The sequence below is a fragment of the Peromyscus leucopus genome, chromosome 1 (assembly GCF_004664715.2).
Source record: "Peromyscus leucopus breed LL Stock chromosome 1, UCI_PerLeu_2.1, whole genome shotgun sequence".
NCBI lineage: Eukaryota > Metazoa > Chordata > Mammalia > Rodentia > Cricetidae > Peromyscus > Peromyscus leucopus.
The window spans coordinates 9,388,784-9,410,124 of NC_051063.1; the positions used below are offsets into that span (position 1 = coordinate 9,388,784).

At 41.2% G+C, this 21,341-nt stretch overlaps 1 pseudogene; it reads left to right on the forward strand.

Moving 5' to 3' along the window:
* LOC114696895 overlaps nt 1–20,844 on the forward strand; it is a 51,609-nt pseudogene extending 30,765 nt beyond the window's left edge.
* The last annotated feature ends 497 nt before the right edge of the window (nt 20,845–21,341 follow it).

The window sequence follows — 21,341 nt, forward strand, 5'->3', positions numbered from 1 at the left end:
GCATAATTCAACATAATAAAGACTGTATATAGCAAACATATCTGACATAATAAATAAAGAGAACCTAATGATATTTCCTCTAAAATCTGGAATAAGAGAGGAACTACCATATAACCCAGTTATACCAACCGTTGTGTATAACACAAATGGCTAAATGGTCTTATTAATAAAAAACCCAGAGCCAGATATTGGGGTGAAAGCTGAAAGATCAGAGGAGTGGAACAAGCCAGCCACAAGTTCTTACTGTTAGGAAATCCTCAACCCAAGAGAGCTACTTCCTGTATACTCATGCCTTATACACCTTTCTGTGTCCTGCCATCTTGCTTCCTCTCTCCATCCAGCTCTATCACTTCCCATCTGTCTGTACAGACCTACAGACCTCTATGGTTAACTAGTGCTGAGATTAAAGGCGTATGCCACCATGCCTGGCTCTGTTCCCAGTGTGGCCTTGAATTCATAGAGATCTGGATGAGTTTCTGCCTCCCAGATGCTAGGATTAAAGGCGTGTGCTACCACTGCCTGACCTCTATGTTTAATATAGTGGCTGGCTTTGTCCTCTGATCCCCAGGCAAGCTATTTATTTAGAGCACAAATAAAATATCACCACAGTTGTGCTTACATACTTAAGTACAAAGTGGGGGCTGGATAAAAGGCTCCATGGTTCAGAGCACTTATTGCTCTTACAGAGAACTAGGGTTGTATTCCAAGCACCCACATGGAGGATCACAAACATCCATAATAACTCCAGTTCAAGGGGACCTGACACTTTCTTCAGGCATCCTTGCACACCAAGGCACATATATACACGAAAATAAAACAATAATACATATAAAATAAATAAATCTTTTCTAAAGGATTACTTAAACATCTGTGTTTATTTCTTCACCAATCACAATAGCCAAGAAATGGGACCAACCTAAATGTCCATCAACAGGTGACTAGATAAAGAAAATGTTACATTTATACACAATGGAATTTTATTGTAGCTGTAACATTTGTGGAAAGATAGATACAAATGGAAACCATTCTGTTAGGCACAATAACCTAGACGTACAAAAACAAGTACCATATTTTCACTCATATGAGGAACCTAAATTTGAACAGGCATGTGTGTGTGTGTGTGTGTGTGTGTGTGTGTGTGTGTGTGTGTGTGAATGTGTGTGCTTTTATTTGTAGGTCATGAATATGGATATAGGAGCCTGATAGGTAAGACAAAGATCACAGGGGAGATGGAATGTAGGATGTTATAGAATACATGTAGTAGGAAGATAGCAAAGGAGGCTAATTGGAAAGACAGGAGTCATCTGCAGGGGCTGAGGTACAGGGGAGGGCAACAGGAAAAGGGAGTGATTGAGAACAAAGCATAGTGGCATATATATGGAAGTGCCATGATGAAATCCATTTATTTCATTCTAACCTAAAAAGATTATGAAGGAAAAAATAAGTAAAGTGCCTCCCTTCTGTGTGTGACACTTTGCTAAAGAATGGAGTGTGAGATAAACACAGTTCTCTTGTGTAGGTGGCAGAGATACAGAGGCATGGACAACTAGGATATCAAGGAAACAACTGAGATAGCTGGATGACAGCTATCACAAGAGGCAAGTGACAGAAAATCTCCACTTTTAATAGCAAAATAAAGTGGAACACTATGGGGAGCAGAGCAGGAGAAAAAGACCCAAATCTATCCCAGAGGAATTATCTATGAGGAGTGAGAGGGATTGTAAGTGCAAGGCACAGAGCCTTAGGAAACCTGCATTGTGCTTTCAGTGAAAAAAGAATTTTTTAAGAGCAGCAAAAGAGAAATAGAAACAAACTCTGCATGTAGCACTTGCACCATATATATGCCATATATATGCTATATATAAAATATCACACACCTATATTACACACATATATATTACACACACACATACACACACACACACACATACACATGACTTCTTGCCACTGTTCTAGTAGAGATTTCCAGATGTCTCCTGATGCGCATGTAATATGATATATTACATATTGCACATATATTTATATATTATGTGTTGTATATAATTATATATTATTTTTTACACTATACATGTTACATGTATGTGTAATATATTTTACATCTTATATATTACATATATTATGTATATAACATATATATATATTTGTTCATGGGCTTGAAAGCCCTAGGGGAAAAAGGTCCTCACTAAACCATACACTAAGAACCCAGATCAAAATCACAGAACTATACTCTAAAACTTGATCTGTAGAATATCAGTAGACAGTGAAGGAATTTTTTAGTCAGACCTGTACAATAGTGAGAAGGGTAGAAATCTTGTCTGAGTTTGTCTGTCTGAGCAGAATATAGACATGTTATCTGACGTTGAAAATGGATATTATGTAATATTTTGATCAAGAATCTAGCTTCATTCTGCCAGTGTCCCAAAAAGCTGAGTGAAGTTGATTCAAAAGTAACAGACTAATTTGTTTGGCAGAGGAAATTTAAAAACAGGGTATCATTCAGGTTAATGCTGAGAAAGCAGCCATAGTTATTAAAGTTATCAACACCTCTAAAGAGAAAACCCCTGTGATATGTTGGGACAATAGGAAAGATATCATGAAAGAAAAGCCCAAACCATTGGAGGATACCTCTAGCAAAAATCCAAATTCATTTAAAGAAAAAAAAAACTAAGCTCAGAGGGTTCCCTACTTTTCAAAAGCAACTACATTTAAAAAGAAAGAAAGAGAAGGAAGGAAGGAAGGAAGGAAGGAAGGAAGGAAGGAAGGAAGGAAGGAAGGAAGGAAGGAAGGAAGGAAGGAAGGAAGGAAGGAAGGAAGGAAGGAAAATATTTCTTAGGGTCATAACATAGACGTAATGAAGCTGTGGTCCAGGGTAGGCAAGCTCCATTCCAAACTGACAGCAGAGCTTGGTGATATCATGCAGGTCCTGGTTTTGTAAGTATGAAAATGCCAGGTTGTAGGGGGTCACTAATAGAGGGTGACACCAGAGAAAGTGAGGTAGGACCAGATTCCCTATAAGGAGACCCTAAGACACTGTTGTGTGGAACTGTGAAGGTGAGATCTATAGTATGTTGGAGACCTCAGGATATTAAAATCACCAGAACTGTGGTACATCAAGAGCTACAGGTAGTGAGTAAAGCCAGTCCAAGAGACAATCCATGTGTGCTGGGGACAGAAATAGGGACTGGCAGGGCTGTGAATACAAGCAAAGTATCATCGTACATTTAAAAAAAAAAAAAAAAAAAAAAAAACTTCCACATGAAACCCCTCACTGGGTGCATTAAAAAAAAAAAGATAAACATGGTTCTCTTCCATTCTTATCTGAGATTCTAGACAAACAAATAGATTAAAATATAATGATTTGTGATGATGGACAAATGTGGTGTGGGTCAGAAAGCCACGTTAGAAGCAGTCAATCAGGCTGATAGGCAAATACAGTCATCACAGGAGATTTTCTAGAATAAAGCCTGCAGACAAGGCCAGGAAAAGTGGGTATCAGCCAGGCCACAAGATGGGCCTCAAAACAGAAGGTTGGATGTCTCAGCAACTACCAGATTCTCAGCCTCTGTAATGGGAAACTGTTGCATGAATCTTAAAAGTTCTTATTAATAAAATTAAACCTGTGGCGAGTTGTTGGGGTCCATGCTGATAGATCAGAGAGACAGAACAAACCACAGCTATCTCACCTCGCCGGATCCTCAGCTGGTCTTGTCTCCTCAGACTGGAGGCCTCTGAGTCCTCATCCGGAATGGGTCTCAGCTGAACTACTGCTCAAAAGCCTGAATGCTTAACCAGCCACATGCTTAACCAGCCAAATGCTTCTAGTTTCTGGTCCTCACGCCTTATATATCTTTCTGTTTTCTACCACCACTCCCTGGGATTAAAGGCTGGCTTTCTGGGATTAAAGGTGTGTGTCACCATGCTTGGCTATTTCCAATGTGGCCTTGAACTCACAGAGATCCAGAGGGATTTCTATCTCTGGAATGCTAGGATTAAAGGTGTGAGTGCCACCATTTTCTAGCCTTTGTATCTAGTGGCTGTCTGTTCTCTGACCCCAGATAAATTTATTAGAGTACACAATATTTTGGGAACACAATACCACCACATCTCCTCTCTTTTTGTCTAAAATTAAAGAAAGCTTATAACTAATACAAGAAAAACTATCTTCAATAAGTATATGCAATATACAGTCAAGATTACATTAACAATGTCTAGTCCATTAACATTTGACAGATTCAGCTAAAAACTCCATTATATATATTAACAATGTCCAGTCCAGTAACATCTGATAAACTCAGACCAAAAAATTTTCATTACTTATCTTATTTAAAACAAGTAGTTCCTTTTTAAAAGTAGATTCCATAATCTCCCTTTTTATCTTATCATATCCATATTTTCTCTTTTTTCTTTTCATAATAGATTCAGTAGTCTACCTTTTGTCATTTTTATATCTGGAAACAGTCATTGTTTGACTATCAGGAACATATCCTGTAATCCATCCTAATAAATCTCCATTAAAAAAAGTGTGTGTGTGTGTGTGTGTGTGTGTGTGTGTGTGTGTGTGTGTGTGTGTTTGTATTACTTTAGAGCTCTCTGGCCAATACAATGACATTTTTATATATTTCATTCATATCTTCCCTTACCCTCCTTTGTCTTCCAACCCTCCTTTAGATGTCATATGTGAGAGGATGTAGTTGCATTGGTTTGATAATGGAGTAACAAGACTAGATTCTCATCACCTTGGCTTTTATATAGAGAATGCATAGGAAGAGGCCACTCTAGAAACAAAAGACCTTGGTCATTCAATAGCATGGGAAACAGTCAACAATACAGCAGAAGAAAATGGAGAACATATAGTTAAAATTCAGAAGATATGGCATTCTCAATAGACTATCCCTTTTCTTCCAGCTGGGTCCACACTCAAGCATCAATTTCAAAACCTTATACTATGTGGATCTTGGTCCCAGAGACTTAAATCTACTGAAAGTGGCCACATTCTCTCCTCTAATTTTATATTTCCTCTCCGCTGTGTAGGTCTCTGTAGAGCATGATCCCAGGCAGAGAACACAGAGCAGCATGCAAGCTCCATGCCATGTGTTGACCTCACACCATCTGTCCCAACCACTGCGGTAAGCACAGCTTGTAAATGTCCTTCTAATTTTTAAATTGACTATAACACTTCTCAAATGCCTGGCCTCCATCTTGATAGTATTCTTAGGGGTTCATGATACCACATTCCTACATTTGATTGCAAATATTAATCGTTTTTCATCCTCCTGATTAAGTTCCACTCTTCATCTGCTTGCAACTTTTTTTCTCACGCCACATCTCATCAGCAAAGATCCTTCATGCAGACTTCACCCACTTAGCATCTGCTCGTGATAGACATCTCCAAGGTATTGCAGATAAAATGACCAACAAGACATGGCTCTTAACCTCGGTCACAGCATATTGAAAAAGGTAAAAATATAAGGGGTCATATTCACATATTGTCCAATATTTACACCAAAAGTATTCAGAAATATATTTCAAAGCTCAGATCTCCTCCTGGCGGAGGTAGGGAATGCTTCATTTGAGAGGGAGCTTTTCTTCTAAGTGTTAAAGGATACTCAAGTTTTGACCTGCAAAGAACATAACAAAGGCCTGGCCATTAGAGAACAGCACATATAATTCATTAAATCTTATTTAACATGACTGCCAGACTTTCTAGAAAATCAGCCCAGCATTTGTGTTGCTTTTCTTAGCTGCTTCCTAGTCGTACTGTGAACTTCTTTTAGGACATCTCTCTTTGTATCAGAAACTGAGGGCTTCTTTAAGAACACAGCGCAAAAATACTCTTTAATGAGACCAACAGCTCGTCAGCCTCTGTCTCCAGGGAAACCCACAAATATGCATCTAACCAATAATCATTCTCATTAGCTATGGAGAGAAAAACAAGAACCAAGAGCAGGGAAGGGTCAAGAGCAGTTTTCTGTCTCTACCATGAAGAGACAGGTTTTCTTTAAGCTAAAAATGGCCCCTGCTGAAATAGCTGTTCCCAGATTACAGCTAACAGGACGCGTAGCACCACCCATCTGACAGAAAATTGCCAAGCCTTTTTCATAGGTTCCTGGAACCCCATGCTGCCTGTCAACTCCGCCACCGAGTAGAGCAGCTGGGTGGCTACAGACACTGCCAGAGAGCACCCTCTCCAGAGGCCCTGTATTATTGCTGCTTGCCCTTCGGCTGGCATAGAATTAACTTGTTCTGACTGTGTGACAGTTCTGACGACTACACGGTTTTCAGCAAGGAGCCAGGTCACATGCTGCTACATGCTTGGGCTGTCACGAACTGTGCCACCAGAACCAGATAAAACCTTGTCAGGGGAGATCAACTCCTCTGGAGACAGAGGCGAGTGACTCAACCCATGGCCTGCTTGTGAGGATTTTGTTCAGTTCAAGGACAGAACCAGATGACAAGGGGACTTTATGCTTCAGGGAGACACAATAGATGCCAGCAATGAAAGAAGGTGGAGAGACAGAAAAAACATCCACACACATTTGGGAGTGCTGAAGGCAACAGTCTAACGGGAGGTGGCAAAAAAGATAATGGCCTCATTTTTGAGAATCTGTGATATAAACTTTCAAACCAGACCTATTTCACATTCACAAAACCTCTACCAGGAAACTAAAGCAGTCAACCTTGGTTTTATGAGTGCAGAATCTGCTCTGTGTTTGACACTATATCATAAAGGCCACACACCAAAAAAAAAAAAAAAAAAATGTAATGCCTGTTAGCAACCTTCTGATTTAGTCTTATCTAAGACTCACATTCATAGAAACACGGAATGGGCAAACAGCCATCTTTTTGCAGACCTGTATTGACAGTGGGCTTGAACATTGCATGGAACTTCAGAAAGAATAAGGACTCAGAGGGGTGTGGCGCCCCCAGGAGAAATAGCATGAGCTTATTCCATAGCTCCTTAAAGACATGGCCTTGGATAATCCTAAGGGTGCAATAGTGGCCCTTCTCCATGAGCAGTAACCAACTGCTGTCTAACTGGACTGCACGCCCACTCAATATGAGGGAATTCATGTCTGAGAGTGTCAACCAAGCCGACTCCCCGTGCCTGGTGAGGTCATGAAACCGGGAGGAGAACCTATTACTTCCACTTTCCCAAGCCAGTATAATCTCTAAGTGCATTCTAAACATGTATCCCTATTGCCACAGTAAGTGCAGCTCTGACCCCTTATCTAAGAAGCTTCCTTTTGCAGCAGATAAGGAGCATTACAGAAAGCCACAGCTGACCAAAATGCAGGGAACAACTGACCTCGGGGTGCCCAGCCCTAATCAATAAATCTATAACAAAACCCTAAGGCTCCGGGAACATTGCAGAAGCAAGGGTGGAAAGATTGTAACAGCCAGAGGACCAAACCCAGGGCCTTGTGCTTGCTAGGCAAGTGCTCTACCACTTAGCTAAACCCCCAAACCCAGATTTATAGATATATTTATTTTAATATAGGTAATAATAATTAAAAAGAAGATTCCATTAATTTGAGAGAGAGCTGCAGGAATGTGGAAGGGGCAATAAGAAGGACGAAATGATATTAATATGGTACACATATATTAAAGTAAAAAAAAAAAATTTAAAATAAAAAAAAAAAAAAAAGAAACAGCCTTGAGGTTCCAGGGCCATCTTGGAAAAGGAGGAGATTGTAAAGGAGATTGGGGAATAGTGGGACAAAACAGTATCTTCCTGGCATGACAGGACAGCTGTGCTCATGAACAGCCAGCAACTGTGGCTGTCTGCACAAGATGAAGCCAGTCAACATTCCAGCAAGGAGGGCTCACTCAAGGGCCCCACCCCCAACAGAGAAGCAATTGGCAGCAAGTGATAGCTTCTGGGGAAGGAAGATTCAGTTTTCTCTAAGGCCATGGCCCTTGGTAGGTTGACCTTGCTCCAGTGCGTACTCTAACACCTGTGAGTTTATGGGCAGCACAGATTAAACTAAGTAGGTTAAAAAAAAAATAGGACATGAAGTTTGTGGAGGTGAAACCAAGGGAAGTTAGGGGAGGCATCGGGGATGCATGTGATCAAAAGACACTATGTGTATATATAAAATTGAAAAAAATATAAAAACAGTATTTTTACAAATGAAATTTGCAAAGAAAGGCCTTAGTCATCCATCCTTGGGCTGCCGCAGGAAGTCAGGACACAAGCTGTTGTTTCCTCCCTTTTCAGCCACTCCTGATGATAGTCCCTCAGACAAAAGGCTAACTCTTTTTCACACTGCACCAGAGCCTGCCTCACCTTAGCTTCCCTCTGAAAGCACTCACAACCACAGATCCTAACAACTCATTTTAATTTCATGTTTCCTTCTCTGTCCCTCCATTCTCCATCTAACCAAAAGCTTAGCAAGGAAAGAGATGGGAACAACCTGAGCATCCATCCCAAGGTCGCCGTTCTACAGAGCTGGGCTTGAGCTCCATCATGCTGGCTATGTAAATTTGGTCCATTATATACCCATTCTGAGTTTCTTTTTTTAATAAAAACTTCAAGAATTATGTAAAAAGGAAAGAAACTATGGACAAGTGTCTACCGTGATATATGGCGTTGGGTAGATGGTTGACAAATGCTCACTTCTGTCTACTTCGATCCTCTAACCCAGTGGTTCTCAGCCTTCCTAATGCTGCGACCCTCTAATACAGTTCCTCATGTTGTGGTGACCCCCAACCACAAAATTATTTTGTTGCTACTTCATAACTGTAATTTTGCTACTGTTATGAACCATAATGTGAATATTTTGTTTGGAGATAGAGGTTTGCCAAAGGGGTCTTGATCCACAGGTTCAGAACCTCTGCTCTAACAGAACACAGAACACATAATCAGGTACATGCTTGAATGCACAGTCTCTAAGCCATTAACTGCAACTACAGTTGGCTTCACTTGCAGAGTCCATACATTCCCACTTGCCATAACTTATGTGTCACCCCCAAATCAGTACTTGTGGAAACACATCTCCCAGTTATTTGCAGATAGGCAGAATAACAAAAACTTTGAGTCCCAATAAGCACATTTCTGTGCTGAACAAGGCTTTCACATTTTAGCTTACATACAGTATGAATCTCTTTCAAAGTTTTTTTTTAATTTCCATCCTTTGTGCTACTAGTTTTGCCATTTAAAATGGATGATGAAGTGCTGTTGTTCCTAAGTAAATGCTTTCTAGCATAGCTTATGTCTACACTAGCAAGTATAAGCACGTAAATGTCACAGACTGTAGAGTCCAAATCTTTGGTGCCCAAGAGGAAGACATAGAGTATCGTCTGTCTGTCCCTATTGAAGTTGCCCTAGAAAGAAGTCTAACAGAGTCTAATCCCCTTTATTTTGAAAAAATTTATTGCAACTGACTCTTCATAGCCCTGTTGTGAAATAGTCATTAACATTTTAGATTATTCTCTCTAGTTTTTGCCCCAAGTAAAACTTTTTCACAGTTTACACCATGATATAATACAATTTCACATCAAGCCTCAACCAAAACCCCTTTCCAAGGTTTTTCATAGAACTACCCAATATAATTGTGGAATCCTCTATATGTTTTTTTTTATTGTTATGTCGCACTTTTGGAAAATGATAACCCTGATTTGAGTATCTAGTTTCTCTCCATTTTACATTAAATGTAAGACAATTTTCTTCAGCTCTTTAAAAAGAAGAAGAAGCTGGGAGTCAGGGAGAAAGACAAGGGAGGAAGGAGGAGAAGGGTGAGAGAGAAAGCAGTAAGGGGCGGGGGAGGAAGGACGTATAATTACAAGGATAAATTGAGGCTCTTACTTCTGTTCTGACATTTGCTTCATGTAAATGATGGAAATACCATGCCAATTCATTTAAATACATGTCAAGTCTCTCCATGAATTATAATAAATGTCAGCATCATTCTAATATTTAAAAACAAAAGCTATCTATAAGTCAGACATGACCCTTTCCTTATTGCGTGCTTCCTCGTGTAAAATAGCCATTGTCTGGCCTTTAAGGCCTTGCCTACTCCAGCACACACACAGTCAAACCAATTTTTCTCCTGGCAAAAACCTCATCACTAGCCAGCCCTACTACTAGGAAACAAACACAAAAAGGTTGCGTGTCTGATGATGGAGTAGTTAGAGCAGTATAAACTTCCCACACTAAGAATTAAACCACATTTTAAAAAACTAAAAATTTAAGATAAAGCTATTTGGAGGCATGAGAGAATAACTGGGTGAAAAAAAGAGAGCTGAGGCAGGGAAGCTCGGGTTTGTAGCTTTTGTCTAAGAAAAGTCCCAAGTCTGAGAGATGCTCTACAACTAGGCTTCCCGGAGCACTGAGTCAGGCAAGTGAGGGAATAGCTCAGTGATGTGGGACTCCTCTTGGTATGGGCTACACACAGCCCTCATCTAATAATGTAGCTTCCCTGCCAGCTCCTTTACCTGAACGTACCACATACACACACCTGTCTCTGGGGGGGGAAAAAAAAAGCACCTAGTGACCTTAGCCCTCCTGTCCGCATCCGGTTACTGCACACTCATTTCTGAGGATGGAATGGGTTTCTCCTCCCCTTGAAATCTATCACAGTTGGATAGATTTTATTCAATCATATTCTCATTATATCCAAGCACAAGACCAAAAAAACCAGTCTGGCCTAAACTAGGTTTGGGTGCCTTCACAGTGAGGGCAACTGTGTCCTCAAAGTAAACTTGTGGGAGAATTCCCTATTCACTACCTCACACCAATGCATAATTGGGCATGCATGATTAAAATCAGATTCACGATGGGAATCAGCATATGCTGTAGAAAATTACATAATCCAATCACTTAAAATAGAGATTGTAGCTGGAGGGCTTCTCTCCAGGTTCCCCAAGCCCCGCAGCCCCACAATCCACTTATAAAATAATCACTCAGACGCTTATATCACTTATAAACTGTATGGCCATGGCAGGCTTCTCGCTAACTGTTCTTTTATCTTAAATTAACCCATTTTTATAAATCTATAGCTTGCCACGTGGCTGGTGGCTTACCAGCGTCTCTACATGCTCTTCTCCTCGCGGTGGCTGCAGTCTCTCTCCTCAGCCTTCCACTTCCCAGAATTCTCCTCTCTCCTTGTCCCACCTACCTCCTGCCTGGTCATTGGCCATCAGTGTTTTATTTACATAGAGTGATATCCACAGCACTTCCCCTTTCTTCTTTTTTTAAAAAGGAAGGTTTTAACTTTAACATGGTAAAATTACATATAACAAAACAATTACCGAGCAAGAATTATAGTTACAATATTAAAGAAGATGTCCTATCTATCTTATATTTGTGAGTTTAAGGTTTTATATCTAACTTATCTTTTATCATAACTGAGGAAATTACAACTATCTAGTTTTCAACCACATCAAAGACATGAGAAGGAACATAATGGTACCTGAGAAATGGTAGACGGATGCAAGCAACTTCGGGAATCTTGCAAGAGTAGACCAAGACAGCTGGCAGCCTGGACAGTCACCTGATGTTTCTCAGCATTGTTGGTGCATTCAAATTGGCTACAGGCCTAGAGTATCTGACAGACCATTTTCAGAAGCAGGAATTCTGAGAGACCATCTTACCCTGTCTTGGCAGAGTACAGTGGTCGCTTTCCTTGTGTCCCGCTTGTCCAGAAAGGAGAGCATTGCATTTGTACTGTCAGCCATCAAGACAAGGGCAGTTCTTTGCCCAGTAGGCCATTTCGTGCCAAGAAGACAAACTTCCAAATGGAAATGTCTTAGAAGCCCAACATTCTCTCGGGATCAATTGGTGCAGCCAGGAGCAATTGTGTCTCACGTCAACAGAATTCTAAGTTATTTAAATGCCATATTCATTAGGTCTATGAAGTGTTTTGAAGATTACCTATCTATCTGAAATATATCTATGTATACCTAGAAGACTTAACTAACATGGCTACAAATATGATTATCATAGATGACTGATTATTAATCTATTTTTAATCATCCATTACAATTTTAAATGAGTTAAACACAATACCTCAAACAAGAATAGAAATATATATATACAGTATAACAAAATTAACTTCAAGTTTGTATTAATAAACTAAAATTTTTACCAATGTAAAACATTTTAAACATAAACTAAAATCTATACCAATGTAAAACATTTTAAACAAGTTGTTCTTTAAAAGTAGGTTCATTAATCTACCCTTTTATCTTATCATCTCCATATCCTCCTATATATCTATATTATATCCCCTTTTCTTTTTTAGAAAGAGATCACATTTATAATCAACCTGTTTTAAATAAAAATATTGGTTTTTCTCTGTCCCACACCAGAGGGCTCTTCTGATTTGGGACACAAGAATCTTTTAACCATTTTTTTTTAAAGCAATATGTCTGGGTTTAGAGGGGGAGTGAGCCAATTCCACCTCTAAAGCCAGCTTGGTATATTTGGGAATTTGGGCGTAGCATCTCTTACTACTTCCTGCTGGAGGGGGGCGCTGTATCTTATGGGGATACAAAGAAAATTTTAGACCTATGGGGTAGTCCGTGAGGCTGTATTGTGTGAACCAGTTGCCTTGAAACCGGTCTGGATGTTGGATCATCTGGGCCATGGTGTCATCGGAGACCTTTCAGGGGGTCTTGGCTGGTGAAACCTGATGTATCTTAATCTGGAACAAGTCCACAGCCTCTGGCTTTCTGTGGAAACAAAAGCAGAACCTCTTTTCCAAAGTAACATATCCTTATATCCAAATTTTGAAGTCAAGGTACCTTTAAAATATACATTTTGGCATAACTCAACAGGTTTTGTAATCAAATGTTTTTTCTTTAGTTATGAATATCAAAGAGAACATAATCCAGATTCTCTGTGTGGTAGCCATCTTTATGTGGCTTATGTTTTATATTACCTTGAGCCTTGAGCCTATTGCTTTAAACTGTACCATTGTAAGCCTGAAACGGCGCTGTGGCTGCTGGCTCCGCCCACTTCAGCTTCCCAACATGGCAGTGGTACGTTTTCCGCCAGCTCTGGGAGTCATCAAGTCTCAGAAATAGTGGGTCTAAGCTTTTATCAAAGCAGCATGTAGCCCAGAAACCTTTTTTTAAAAAAAATACTAGTAAAGACTAAATCTACTACACAGCATAATGTGCCTCTGGCAGACCCCTCATTCCCGCCATACTGCCGGTCAAACGCACTCGCCAGGAACCCGCCAGTGTTCAAACCTGCGTTTGGCGGCGTCTAGCTGCTCATATGAGACAAGAAGCAGGAACCTGGTTTTGGCTCTGTTTATAATTGGTTATTAAATATTCTCAGGTTTAAGGTGGAAACTCGAGCCGTTGGGCGCCATTTGTAGCTGGAGGGCTTCTCTCCAGGTTCCCCAAGCCCCGCAGCCCCACAATCCACTTATAAAATAATCACTCAGACGCTTATATCACTTATAAACTGTATGGCCATGGCAGGCTTCTCGCTAACTGTTCTTTTATCTTAAATTAACCCATTTTTATAAATCTATACCTTGCCACGTGGCTGGTGGCTTACCGGCGTCTCTACATGCTCTTCTCCTGGCGGTGGCTGCAGTGTCTCTCCCCCAGCCTTCCGCTTCCCAGAATTCTCCTCTCTCCTTGTCCCACCTACCTCCTGCCTGGTCATTGGCCATCAGTGTTTTATTTACATAGAGTGATATCCACAGCAAGAGATCCACCCAAACTGTGCCTCCTTACCTTTCATAACCAGCCCCCCTTCCTTTAAGCCCCATAAAAGAAGCCCAGGCATTGACCTGAAGCCTTTGAGTATCTTTACTGTGTGGCTACTTTCTTGTAGTGTATTCTGGCCTGTTCCGTCACTCTGGGTTGGTTTCCTGGCTCCTATACAATTTGTGCAAGCTTTTACTTCATCCTTTAATAAGAGGCCAAGAACCTGGAAACACCAGCCTAGAGATCCTGGCAACTATGACAGCCCTGTCACCTTTCTGTTCTTGTTGTTTTGAGAATGTCCAATAGTTAAAACCCACCCAGAACTCACAATCCCCCTGTCTCTACTACTGCATGCAACATGCTGTCCTGAACTGAACTGCACTCTCGGTAGTTCAAGCACATGGGAAAGGAATTCAAGGCCCTCAAAATGGTGGGACATTAAGAAAGGAGATCTACAGCATGTGCCTAGTTGGAGCAGGGCCCTGGGTTCCATCCTTACCACTGGAAGAAAGAAAAGACGGGAAGTCTAAAGGAGAAGCTATAGGAAGAAGCCCCAAGCGTACATGAAAACTCCTCTCACATCTTTAATTTAGCTTATATATTGTGTTTTCAAAAGAAGGCTTCAAAGGACCCAGTAGAAGGCCCCCAAACAAACCCCAAACCAATGAACAATAGCAACAACAAAGCCAAGCAGAAACATCTAGGGTACTCCTGCTGCAGGAGACCATGCTGTGACACTCACCATCTTCATGTTTAAGGGCTTTGATAAATCAGGTTTTCATTGACACTCCAGAAGTGGATATTTCAGGGTTAAGTGTGTCTCTGAATTAAAGATACTCTAGCAATTCTGAGGGCAAAGCCAACAGACACACCTTAATAAAGCACCAGGCCACCCTGAGTTCAAGCAGGTCAGCCAATAACTGAACTACATTGAAAAACAAACCTAATGCTCTTCCTCAGAAGATAAAGAGATTTTGCGATGTCTCATCCAAAATGTCTAGTATATAACAAAGAACAAGGAAATATTCAAAGAAACAGAAAAATGTCACATTAGATACAAAAACGAATTACCCTGAGATGATTGGAATTAGGAAAGATGATTCTGAAAGAGCTGTTTCAAACGTTTTCAAGGACTTCAAGAGAACATGTCAGAATGACTACACAGATAAGGAATACCAGCAGAGAAATGGAATATGGGGGGCAGGAACAGAAGGGACCTTTAAAGAGTGAGGTTGGGGGGGAGAAAAGACCGACGGGTACAAGTGACTCTTACAGCACTGTAAGTGTCACTCCAGGAAAGACCCGTGGAGGGGAGATCTCTAGTTCAAGAACCCAGAAATCTCAATGTCCACTCACAGGCTGGGACAGTAACAGGGAAAGCGTGAGAAGGGGAATTGGCAAGTTTCCCTTTCGGTCTCCAGTTGGTGGTGCTAGGAGTAACCAGACAGTGTTGAGTTAGAGCATGCCAGGTGGATAGGTGCAGGAGGGCAAGGTCTAGAGAAACAAGTCATTTTAGTGCTGGAAACCAAATTACATTAATGCTGGAAATCGTCTTGTTCAACCAAAATGAGGGGGCTAACAAACAATATTAATCAAATCAGGGTTCGGTATGAAGAACAGATAGAAATAAGACAAAAAATAATAGTAAGTGTTCCTCAGTGGCTTGAACGACACTAGCAACTGCCTGTGCATGTATTTGGAGGCCCAAAAGGAAAAAGGAAAAATATGAAGAAATAATTATTTTTTAAATTCCCAAATATAGTAAAAATAATAATGAAAATTACTTTCTTCTTTAGAAGTTTGTTGAATTCCAGGGCTGGAGAGATGGTTCAGGGGTTAAGGTCACTGACTGCTTTCCCGGTGGACCTGGGTTCGATTCCCAGCACCCACATGGCAGCTCACAACTGCCTGTAACTCCAGCTCCAGGGGATCTGACACCCTCAGAGACATGCGTGCAGGCAAAACACCAGTGCACATAAGATAAAAATAAATAAGTCAAAAAAAAAAAAAGAAGAAGAAGAAGTTTGTTGAATCCCAATAGAACAAATGAATAGAAAATCAATCATGCCGGGTGGCGGTGGCATACACCTTTAATCCCAGCACTCAGGAGGCAGAGCAAGATCCAGGACAGGCACCAAAACTACACAGAGAAACCCTGTCTCAAAAACTAAAAAAAAAAAAAAGAAAGAAAGAAAGAAAGAAGAAAAAGAAAGAAAAAAAAAAAAAAAAAAAAAAGAAAGAAAAAAAAAGAAAGAAAGAAAGAAAGAAAGAAAGAAGAAGAAGGAAGAAGGAAGGAAGGAAGGAAGGAAGAAAGAAAGAAGAAAGAGAGAAAGAAAGAAAAAGAAAAAAGAAAAACCCAACCTTATCTAGAAATTTTATAAACTATTTTAAACCAAAGGTTTAAAATAAAATCTTAAAGCAGGCATAGTGAAAGATGCCTGAAATCCCAGCACCTGGAAGAGAGAGGAAGGAACATCTGACATTCAAGTTCATCCTTACCTACCATAGTGTTCTAGGCCAACCTGGGCTACATGAAATTTGGGTGGGGGGAAGAGAACTTAACAGTATTCAGAGGGAAAGAAGACATGACAAACAGTGGAAATGACCCAAAAAGCCTGAACTATGGGACATTAAGTCCATCATTCCTCTGTACAGTGGGACACTGAGACGCTAAACTTTTTTCTGTCCTGCCCTCCCTTTTGCTTGGAAGTGTTTCTTCATCTAAGAGTGTCCTTTCCTCAGTAGCTATCCATGTCTCTGTCCAGTACCTTGTTCTGGGACATAAGAACTCAGAACCCCTCTGCCCTTCTGGAGATGCCCACCAAACCCCATGTCCACCAACATCAAACATCATCACCACACCTATCCTCATGACGGGGTAAAAAGTAAAACCAACAACTCTCCTTAGACGTGAGAACTAGGGTCATGAACAACCTGCTGTCAGAATACCTAGGGTGAGGAGTGTGTAAACCACAGCAGAGACTCATAGCATGCGCCACTAACTCGGGGGCAGGGGAGGCACTCTACAGTGGACAAATCACTGGAGGCTCAAGGCTAACACACTTGAGAATTAACTCACATGAATTTTACTCCAAGAAGGCTACCAGGGTCTCACTGTAGACCTCTGAAGGAAATCCCCTGTGCCTCTGCCATGGGAGGAAAAAAAAATCATCATTCTGAAATGACACCAAGAGATTCTATAGCAAGGCTTGCCCTGGGCAGAATCTACTTTCTCAGAATCTAACCAGCTGAGGTATTATCCAGCTTTGACTGGTCTGTGGAAGGGAAATAACCCCATTAGTCTTCAATATGCAAGATAAAAAAATATCTAAGCCTGGCTCACTAAAAAATTAAAACCAAAAGGATCATAAATTACTTCCCATCCCATACCTACTGTTTACTGGTGGTCAGGTCTGGTTGAGTGTTTCCAGGTTCATGGCCTTGTATTAAAGGAAGTAGAATAAGTCTCACACAGACTTACAAAAGCATCAAGGAAACTACTTAAAGTAGAGCAATGGAAGAGGTCAGAACTTGTTGGCAAAGCCGGGCAGGCATGCCTTTAATCCCAGTAGAGGCAGGCGGATCACTGTGAGTTCGAGGCCAGCCTGGTCTGCAAAGCTAGGTCCAGGACAGCTAGAGCTGTTACACAGAGCAACTTTGTCTCTCAAAAAAAAAAAAAAAAAAGAAAAAGAAAAAGAAAAAAGGAAAAAAGAAAGAAAGAAAAGAAAAGAAAAAAACATGCTGGAAGAGCAGCAGGTCATGAAAGTGAAGACACTCAAGAGCCCTGATTACTGTTCAGGGCTTCTTCTCATGGTCTACAAGAGGAGTTGGCTACCAGGGTGCATAGCGAGGGTGGTTCCCTGTTTTGATTGATAGATTAGGTCAGTACAGTCATTAACGTATTGCATTTGTCTGCTTCCACAATACATATTACTTTAGTCATATATGCACCCAATTATGCATATGCATAAGATGGAAATAGGGGATTTTTGTCAACGCAATTTTACCTTCTTGTACATGCACCCAAAAGCAGTTCAGGCTGGATTGGCCTTTTCATTCCTGCAAGTTTCATGCCTTATTAAGAGCTCTGGAGAGGGGGCTGGAAAATGGCTTGGTAGTTAAGAGTGCATACTACTCTTAAAGATCTGAGTTTGTTTCCCAGAACCCGTGTTGAGTGACTCATAACCACTTGAAATTCCAACTCCAGAGAAACTGACACTCCCTTCTGGCCTCCACAGGCACCTACACACACACACACACACACACACACACACACACACACACACACACACAATTTTAAAGTAAAAACAAAGTTTCTAAAAAGTCTAAAAACAGAGATGCAAATAAGCCTACTTGGATAATTTTTAGACCCAAATATTACAGCAGCAACAGTAAAGATGTCAGCTCAACTAGAAAAACAAAAACCCTACTGGAAGCCTATATTGCTCAGTTCTTACTACCCAACACCCGAGGTCCACTTTTCAACTAAAAATTACAAAGCTTACTAAAAGACAAAACCAGTCTAGAAAGGCCAAGGCAACATCGGAAGCAGCTGCAGAGCTGGCAGAGCTCTAACAACTGTCTGGATGGGGGGTTTAAATGACTGTGAGTATGATTCTAGAGCTCTAAAGGGAAAAGTAAGCATTGAGAACAGATGGGTAATGCAGACAGACCACAGCCACACTCACTAGAAGAATCCGAAGGAAATGCTAGCATTCAAAGTTAGTTCATGAAATGGTTAAATGGAAAAACTTTCACCAGATTTCTAAAAACTTAGATTCATGTGATATAGAACCTGACACCGTTTTATTACAAAGAAAATAAAGAGTATAACAGAATTATTTTATTGTTGTCAGCTTTCAAGCCCTCATTCTTTGCCCTCTTTCCAGCCCACATTTATAAGCAAGCTGTTAAGAAAGCCCCAGACTCCTTCTTGGAGCTGGGGAGAGAGTTTAGTAATTAACCTACTTGTTCCACAAACATGAGGAACCAGAACTCATAAAAGCCTTGTAACCCCAGTGCTGGGAGACAAAGTCAGGCAGATCCCTGGAGCTTGCTGGTCAGTCAGTGTAGATTAATCAGCAAGTTCCACACCAGTGAAAGATTATTTCAAAAATCAAAGTGGACAAGATACTGAGGAAGAACATCTGAGGTTGACCTTGGGTCATAAAAACACAATTGCCACTAGAGGAAAGTTCAGACCAAATGAGACTCAGTTTTTAGAGCAGTATCCAAGTCATACAGAAAAAAAGACATTTTCTCAATCACTCAGGCTCCCCCACCCCACCCCATCTCTCTCTCTCTCTCTCTCTCTCTCTCTCTCTCTCTCTCTCTCTCTCTCTCTCTCTCTCTCTCTCTCTCTGTGTGTGTGTGTGTGTGTGTGTGTGTGTGTGTGTGTGTGTGTGTGTGTGTGTTGCTTATTCTCAAGCCATTTCTCCACCAGCTTGGGTTCAGCCACCGTTCCTTTCCTATGGAAGCCTTATTATGTAAGGAATGAGCCCTTTCATACCTTCTTGGTACATGTGTGATATTGTCAGTTTCAACATCCAAACTTAACAATGTGGGGTAAAGTCTACCACATACATGTTAGGTAGCCATAAAAATCTTTGTTCTGTCTACAAAAGACATACTGTAAAGACAACACTCAGCAAGGAATATTACAAAAGAGTGGTATTTTAGAATAAGGGGAAGTCCTAAGTGTGCATATACATAACAGCAGAAAAATAAGAGAAATATTACTGGTAGGAGTCATGAAGAGGAAGACAGCACTAAGCCATACCACAGCATGGATGAATCACCAAAGCACCACGCTAATTGAAGAAAAGCCAGAATCAAACAGTCATATTGTGTGTGAACCAGTTCTTGTCAAATATCTAGAACAGGTCAAATTCATGGGAACATAAAACAGAGCAGTGGTTGCCAGTAGCCACAGAAGGGAAGAAATAATAGCTATTTCATGGCATGGGGTCTTCTTATTTAGCGATAAAATCTTTTGGATCTAGATAGAGGTGATACCTGCCAACATTTGAGAGCAGTCTAAACACTTAATTGTGCATTTTTTCCCCTCCTACGTGAATCTTAGAGTCTTACACATGCTAAGCAAATGCTCTACCATGGGACTTCTGTTTTATTTGTCTACCTTGAGATCGGGTCTCATTAAGGGACATTGAACTCATTGTATAGCCTATGCAGACATCCTGCCTCAGTTTTCAGCATAGCTGGGATTAGCAGACCCAAGTAAACTGTTCCCTCTTCAACTGATGATTTTATGCCATGTGAATTTTGCATTATTAAACAACCAAAAGAATTAAAGAAGAGTGAGTTTATGTGGAGGTCAGAGTGGAAGCAGGTGTGAATGGGTGCAATAGAAGGAATCATGGCTGCCAAAGTGAGTCCATCGTAAAGTTCGACCTAACTTTAGCAGTTGCAGGAGAACTCTGCCTTACATAATGTGGATGCTGGATACAGAGGCGTCATCTTTGGCCAATTCCTTGGAGTACAGGACATTGTGGTAGGGGAAGGGACTCACTTTCTCATCCCTTGGCTACAGAAACCAATTACCTTTGACTGCCGCTCACAACCATGGAACGTACCAACCATCACCGGTAGCAAATATTTGCAGAACGTCAACATCACGCTACACAGCCTCTTCCGGCCAGTAGCCAGTCAGCTTCCTCGTATCTACACCATCATCGGTGAGGACTATGGTGAGCGGGTGCTGCCATCCATCACCACAGAGATCCTTAAGTCAGTAGTGGCTCGCTTTGATGCTGGAGAATTGATCACCCAGCGAGAGCTGGTCTCGAGGCAGGTGAGCGATGACCTCACAAAGAGAGCAGCAACATCTGGGCTCATCCTGGATGACATGCCCCTGACACGTCTGACCTTCCGGAAGGAGTTCACAGAAGCTGTGGAAGCCAAACAGGTGGCTCAGCAGGAAGCAGAGAGGGCCAGAATTGTGGTGGAAAAGGCTGAGCAGCAGAAAAAGGCAGCCATCATCTCTGCTGAGGGTGACTTCAAGGCAGCCTAGCTGATTGCCAACTCCCTGGCCACGCAGATGATGGCCTGATTGAGCTGCAAGCTGGAAGCTGCTGAGGACATTGCTTACCAGCTCCAGGCTCTCAGAATATCACCTACCTGCCAGTGGGGCCGCTGCTGCTCCTCCAGCTTCCCCAGTGAGGCCCCCTCTGCTTGCTCCTTCTCAGGTCAACCAGGCCATGGCCTTGATGATTCTGAATACACTTTCCTTCTGCCCCACCCCAGAAATCACTGTGAAATTTCATGATCAGCTTAACTTGAAGGAAATAAAAGCAAAATCACTTCAGATCTCTAATTTTAAAAAAAAAAAAAAGAATTAAAGAAGAAACAAAATTCCTAACAATAGTTGAAAACTAACAGCTTTTTAGTAATTAAAATAATTTTATTTTTAAAATAATAAATTAAAAAGCAAGTCCAATGTGGTGGTACATAGCTACAATCTTCACACTAGGAAGGATGGAGCAGGTTTAAGCCCAGCCTGTCTCAAAAGAAGAACGGGAGCTGGAGAGATGACCCAATGGTTAAGAGCACATAACACTCTTGCAGAGGACCTGAGCTGGCTTCTAAGCATCCACATTGGGCAGCTCACAACAGCCTGTAACTCCAGTCCCAGGGAATCCAGTGCCTCTGGTCTCCAC